Raw genomic sequence first — 7,375 nt, 5'->3', positions numbered from 1 at the left:
CGCGGGCTGGGGATGCCGCTTGGCCGGATTCGGAGCCAAGCGATTCGCTCCGTCGCCCTCCCCCCTTTGCAAAACGCTGTAAACCAACCCGAGCTCGCTCCGGACCCAGGCACGTCGCTCCGTAAAGTGGCAAAGGCTTTAACGCCGCGCGTTGTATTGGGCCACGGAGGAGTTCTTTGCGCCAGCACCCCTCGTCCCGCACAGCAGCGGGGGAGAGGTCCCAGAAGCGCTTGGCTTGGCTTCCCCCCCCCCCACACCCGGGCTGTCCGCGGGGTGTGTAAACCCGGCTTGCACAGGGCGGGTGTGCGGCTGGTTCTCTCTACATGCTACTGCTGCAGTGCGAGAGAGGGACTGAAACGCGCCTGGGATTTATTCAGATCCTCTGGGTAACGATCTGCGCCCTGTATCAATTCCCATCAGACCCCTCTCTGCTTTTTTTGGGGGGGGGGGGAAGAAGGCGAGTCAGCCTCCTAGCTCTTCCGAAGACGGACTCTTTATCCTGAGTCTGGTCATATTTTTCCTCGCCCAAAGTGTGGAGAGTGAAACCTCCTGTTTTTGGCATCATGTAGCTCTCACCCGCGCTGGCCTTCCCCTGAATCCGAGGGGAAATATCAGGTTCATTTATCTAATCAGAGGTTGGACCCACCCAGACCTAACAGTGAGTCTGTGCGGAAGGAATCTCATTGATAAGGGAGTAGGCTAGTTGGGCGAAAGGGTTTATGAAATGGGGGGGGTGGGGGGGAGCGAGCATGTACAGGGGCATTTCATTAACCCTTGCCGTGCCACAGTCCCTGACTCGATTCGGAGCAGTCCCCGTTGATCTCAGATCTGAGGCTTGAGACATTCCACCTCGACTGTCAGTTGGTCGCCAGGCTTCCGCCGTGGTAGTGTGAAGAGCTTCGGCTTGCCCCGAAGTTCCCAGCTGGTGTGGGGTGGAGACGGGGAGTGATCCTGTGCGCGCCCGCAACATTTCATCCTGGCCTGCTCCTGCCCCAGAGACAATACACCATTGCAACCTCCGGTTTGATTCTTTTATCCCTGGATTGGATTCGGCTGGCTGCTAGTCCATTTCCTTACCCTGGAAAGCTTTGATTTATATGAGCCACAGTGCCAGGATTTGGGCCGTCCAAAAGTCATTAAAAATCCCCAACCCTGGAAAATATTCCATAAAAAACACTTCGATCGTTTTAACCCCCGATTGAGCGCTACTTCCCGGCTATGGGCTGCTGCAGGGAGCCGAGAGCGGTGGATGTGCTGTCGAGGCGAGGCGGTATCTTTAGAGAAAATACGTCTAAACCATTCAGACCCAGAGCGGAGTAACTTTCCACCAAAGATCACGCGTTAGCCCAGAGTTTTCTGGCTTTATTTTTAACCAAAGATTTTAAAAAGAAAAACAAACCAAAAACTTACTGTATCTTGTGAATTTGGAGGCGATCAGCTGAATGAATAGCGAGCCGCGTGGGTTGATTTTCCTTTGGAAAATCATTCTAACCCTCCTTCTTCTAATCAAATGAAGAAGAGGGTCTTGCCACTCCAACACCTTTTACACTCAGCCAGACTGCGTTTGTGACCAGTCCAAATTTAGCACTTTTCGAACTTTTCCTGAGTGTCTTTAATGTCACTTCTGCCCACAGGGTTGTGCAAACCCCTCCCCCCCGGTTTCGGACTTGGGGGATTATGGGTCCGATCTCCGGGAGGAACCACGGTTCTGCATCTGCTTTCTGCAAACCCAGTCCGCTTAGCGCCCGCTCCTCATCTGTGAGCAGGTCAGTGTGGTTGGTGTGTGTGTGTAAACCTCAGGTGCGAGTTCATGCAAGGGCTGCGAACGACTCTGCTGCGCCCCTCGCCTGCCAGCTCCCCTCGTGGGAACCCCAAACGCCACTGCCGCAATGTGGACTTCTTGTTGCCTTGTGGAGGTTGCCACGTTTGTGGGAGGGAGTCTCAACTTCCAGGTTGATTTAGACGGAAAGAACTTGACTCATCGGATCAAAGCCAGCCTGCCTGCCACGGTGCCCGCTTTATGACACAGGGGTGTCTGTGGATCTGTAGGTACACACACACACACACCAAGTGCACGCAGGCAGCTAACCTAAAACACATACACACACACACCCCAAGCACACAAAGGCAACTAACCTAAAACACACACACACACAGGCAGCTAACCTAAAACACACACACACACCAAGCGCATGCAGGCAGCTAACCTAAAACACACACACACCAAGCGCACACAGGCAGCTAACCTAAAACACACACACACACCCCAAGCGCACACAGGCAGCTAACCTAAAACACATACACACACACACCAAGTGCACACAGGCAGCTAACCTAAAACACACACACACACACCAAGCACATGCAGGCAGCTAACCTAAAACACACACACACACACACCAAGTGCACGCAGGCAGCTAACCTAACACACACACACACACCCCAAGCACACGCAGGCAGCTAACCTAAAACACATACACACACACACACACACACACACCAAGTGCACGAAGGCAGCTAACCTAACACATGCACACACACACACACCCCCCAGCGCGCACACACCGAGAGTACACAGGCAACATACACAGGGTGACAGGCAACGCACATGCACCAACACATCTCCTGGCTTCACTAGTGTTGGGGGGCATGGATCCGACCCCATTGCTCTGGGGGGGGGGAGATCTGGATAGGCTCACCCTCCCCTATGCTTGCCAACTGCCTGGGTGGCCATTCTCTGAGCGGGGATGGAGACCCCTTCCCAGCTCTCCAGGGGGAGTGTCTTGCCAGCTGCCCCCATGGCTGGGCTCCCATCACCTGTGCAGCCCTCGGCTCCTGGGACCTGCCCACCCCTGTGCACCCGGGCAGCTGCCTGAGGGACTGGGCTCGCTGGGGCTCCCTGGGAGCAGAGGCGGCTGGTGCTTGCCCCGGGCCCAGGCTGCATTCTTGGGCAGTGTATACAGAATCTCCTTATCTGTGGCCCAGTGAAACATTATCCTGGTGCGTCCTGTGACCTTGACGCCATTCACTAGCCCAGCCCCGGGCTCCCTTATCTAAATAGGGCTGTAAATCAGGCCCTTGTCAGATCCCATGTCACTGCAGGGACTCCATAAAAAGGGGCTCTGCTCCAGCGGTGTTTACATTGGAGCCCCGTAAAATATTCCCCCTGTCTTCTGTATGAATGTCTCACTGTAACATCCCATAAATCAGGCCCCTCCAGCATGAGGAATGGGCGAAGCCCTTGAATATTTTCCTAGGTATAAATAATGTCAATCAGGTTCCATCCGAAGTTGGGGGAGTGTGTGTGTGTGTGGGGGGGGGGGTGTAAGCGAGATCAGGCCGGGACACTGAGCTCTGACCGGGCACAGACGCTGCTGTCTCTGCTCCCACCTCTTCCTCTCATGCCTTCAGCCCCGGCCCCTTGGCATGGCTTGTCTCAGAGGGATGCTGATCTGCTGGCTTTCCACCCTAGGAATCCTGCAGCCACCTTTCTGATCAGCAGCAAGCGCTGTGCAATTGTCTCCTGGACAGCTGTCCTGTGCTAAGGGGGCCATAGGTATTTATAGCCCACAGATCAAATAAGGGAACAATAATAATAATAATCACTCAGACCCTCCCAAACACTTATGCCCCTGGGAAGGTTTGTTTATTTCCCTTGTTTACTGATGGGGAAACTGAGGCACAGATGGACTCAATGTCAAAGACAGCAGAAGAAGAGAAGCGGTGACCTCCCTCACCCTTCCATTGGTGGGCATCAGGTGTGGCTGGCACTGGGTGAAACTTTTCAGCTGAGCCTTGTTTTTCAGCAAAAAAATGCAGCTGTGGTGACTGGCAATTGTTTCACTCTTTGGTACAGATTTGGCCGAATTGTTGATTTGGGGGGCAGGGGGAGGGGAGGATTTAAAACTTCTGAAAAAAAGTGAAATCTATTCTGATTCTTTTGGTCCAAAATTACTTTTCCTTTTGAAATTGCCTTTGATTTTATTTGTTTTACTCAAACATTTTAAAATGCTCAAAATCTAAATGAAATGTTTTGGTGAACTGGAAATATTTTTCTTGAACTTTTCAAAATGGCCAGTGAAGTGGGAAACCATCACCCACCTTCCTCTAGGAGGGGCTTGATCAAAGAAATGGGATCAATCCTCCTTACCTTTACACCCCTAACCCAGTGTAATTCAGGAGTCCACTGAAGTCAGGGGAAAGACACCAACCTACAAAGGGTGTAAATCAATGCTGACTCAAGCTCCTCACCCACCTGTAGTCCTGTGTTCAGGCCAGTAGTCTCTGCCACCCATTACCCTGCAAGGATATAACAGATGCTCTAGACTATAACTGCTATTTGGATTGTCAGTTCTTTGTGACCAGGAAGAAACCATCCCTCTGTTTGGTACAGGGCTGTACAAATTTGAGGTATTATATAAAAGAGAGAGGGAGAGTGTATACACCCATGGTGGCCATGCAAAATTGGCATAGATCTTTACCAGCCTATCCAAAAACCTGATCGCTCACTGTCAGCCTGATTTAAAAAAAAAACTTGATTTATAACTAGCAAAATAAATGACAATTGCCAAAATACACTTCCCCTAGGGAGAAGAATTTTGCACAACTGCCTTGTACGAGCATAACTGTTGTTACTCTCAGCACCTTTAACATCCATGTAGCTGTGCTTCATCCTCTCGATATGCAGACCTTCAGCACCAGCTTACTCACACTCCCGCCCCCCAAATAAAAACAAACCAAAAACTAGCCCAAAGCTAGTGAGTCCCACAGGAACCGAAGAACCTCATTCTGCTGCTCTAATGCTGACTGGCACTTTCCTCATCAGCTTCATTAGCCCCACTGAAATCAAGATGAGTAGACTTATCTGGTGTATGTGCCCAAGAGTGAAACCAGTGAGACTCCCTGTGGAGTGAGGTACTACCTGAACGCAAGTACCTGGGAGAAAGAGGCTCTGATCCAAAGCCCATTGACAGGAATGGGAGTTTTCCCATTGGTGTCAATGAACTTTGGGTCAGGCCGTTATTGATCAGAGCTACATCAAAGGACAGGAGAGAAATTCTGGAGTAAATTCCAGTGCAGTTGAGAAGGGTCCTTCAAAAGCAGGTGGCAGATGATTTGGCCAGCTCTGATTTGTTGGACAATTCTCTTGGTGGTATGAGGATGCTAAGTTCTGACCCTTTGTTGTTTTGCCAGACTGCTATCTATGGCATCTCCTCTGTATATACTTCTCAAAAAGCTGCGTAAACAGTGAGCACAACCTTGGTCTGTAAAGAACTACAATCTATTTATGGTAAACCAGCCACTGCCCTCTCTTAATAGCCTTGATAAATCAAAACGCAAAGCTTTATGGAAAAAGAATATTAAATTTTCCATGTGCTCCAGGAGGGACGGGCCTGGCAGCTCATGGTTATTTCCCTCCCCCCTTTACTAATACTGTAAATGACAACGTGTTTACAAAAGTTTTTATGTCATCAGAGCGAAGTCACAGCTCAGCTTCCTCTGGTGTGTATTTTATGTAGATGGATGTGTCTGCAGGGAACATTCAAACTAAACAGAGTGCTGGTTTATAGGAAAATGTATTTATTTGAAAAATCATAACTCACAATTTTGGTGAAACCAGTCTCCACATTTATTGCTGCTAATGCGGCCTGGCAGCCATAAATTAACCCAGAAAATTGCTGCAGTCACGTCAACAGTGGGTCGTTGGGCTAATGGAGCAGTGCAGGTGTTCCCCAAAGAGGCTTAAGGTTGATTTCAAATTACATTGGACACAGACAGTAGGGAAAGGGAATTTGACAGCACTCTCGCTGCCCTGTATAGGAAACAATCCCAAGCCTGTTTTTCTAACCTGGCTTGGGTGCTCTGCATCTTATTTCAAACAGTATCGCTCGTGTGGGGCATGATCCGATGCCCATTGCAGTAAATGGAAGGACTCACTTATTGGCACAGAGGGAATTCTTTTGTTTTGTTTCTATGCAAGTATTTTCCAGTCCTGGGCACACTCTTGATGCTGATGACAAAACTCTCCTTGACTTCAGTGAGAAAGGAATAGCATCCTCGGTAATCTCAGCCTTCAAGCCACTGGGCTACGTTTGGATTCTGATTACACAAGGCGTTGACTTTGTTCCCAATGTACACAGGTATAACTGAGACCAGATTCCGGGCTCTTGGTACAGGATTTGGATGATGATATGAAACTGATTCTGCCCCATTCAAGCAAGTCGGGGAAATGCTACCATGCAGTGTGTGGTGGTGACAATAATCAGTGACAGTAACCAAATGTGGCTTCCTTGCTTTAAGCAAATTTATAAGGGGCATAAGCCAGCTGCCAGTGGATGGGGATGGGGAAGAAACTCACTGCAGGAGAATGCTATTACATAATTGTTTGTAGGGGGGTTTCTTTCACCTTTCTTTGAAGCATCTGGTTCTGGCCATGGTTGGAGAGAAAATACTAGACTAGATGGACCGATGCTCTGATGTGCTATGTCCTATGGGACCGTTGGGTGTGGATAGTTACGCAACGACCACTAGGATTAATGTTCAGGTTTATCATGCAGACTGCATCTTTATCACCTCTTCTTTGTCCTCAACGTCCACATAGTGCCTGGGCTCTACCCTGGGCTGGCAGCTCCTGCTTACCACAAGGTGGCCCACTAAGGAGCTCTCAGTTTGGATGCTGAATTTTTTGTTGGCTTTGTGTTGCATCCTCAGTGTTAACTGGGCTCTTGGTCCTTTGATTTATGAGTTATGTGCATGCAGGTGGATTTCATTCATGCTCGGTGTATTTGTCCCACTTTTCTTCAAAAGAAAATCTTCTTTTATCCAGTGCTTTATGTGCAGAGAGTATTTGACACAAATCGCCAGTTGGGCTATCAACCTACCTTTTTGGATATACTGTGGTCTCCACTTTTTAATTACAAATGAAATTTAGGCTTAGCTGGATGGGTTTCTTCTGAGAGAGAAGGGACGTGAGGGGGACACAGTTGGCCCTGCAATAAACCATAATGTGTTACTGGTGTTCACTGGAGTTCTGCTGTCAGGAATGCAGGGCTGGGCAATATATTTGCATGTAGCAGCTTTTTGAAACAGAGATTGACAACCCGATCGGCTGTAATGACCATCCCAGGGAATTTCTTTTCTAGCATATAAAAACACAGGGCCATGTGCTCCTCTCTGCAGGCACTGGGGAGTTCCTGGAGGGGCCTAAAAGCTTTGTTCCTCCCCCTGGAACTGCCAGTGGGGTTGGCCATTCCCCACATGCAGGAAGACCTTTCTTTGTGGTGTCCAAGTGCCTCCGTAAAGGGGACTGTCCCCTTGTCCCTCTCTGCCTCACTCCGCTGTGCATTGGCAGCTCAGCTGGAATGACTCCTCTGCC

Source organism: Dermochelys coriacea, chromosome 8, assembly GCF_009764565.3.
Source record: "Dermochelys coriacea isolate rDerCor1 chromosome 8, rDerCor1.pri.v4, whole genome shotgun sequence".
Lineage (NCBI taxonomy): Eukaryota > Metazoa > Chordata > Testudines > Dermochelyidae > Dermochelys > Dermochelys coriacea.
This window is presented reverse-complemented; position numbering follows the sequence as displayed.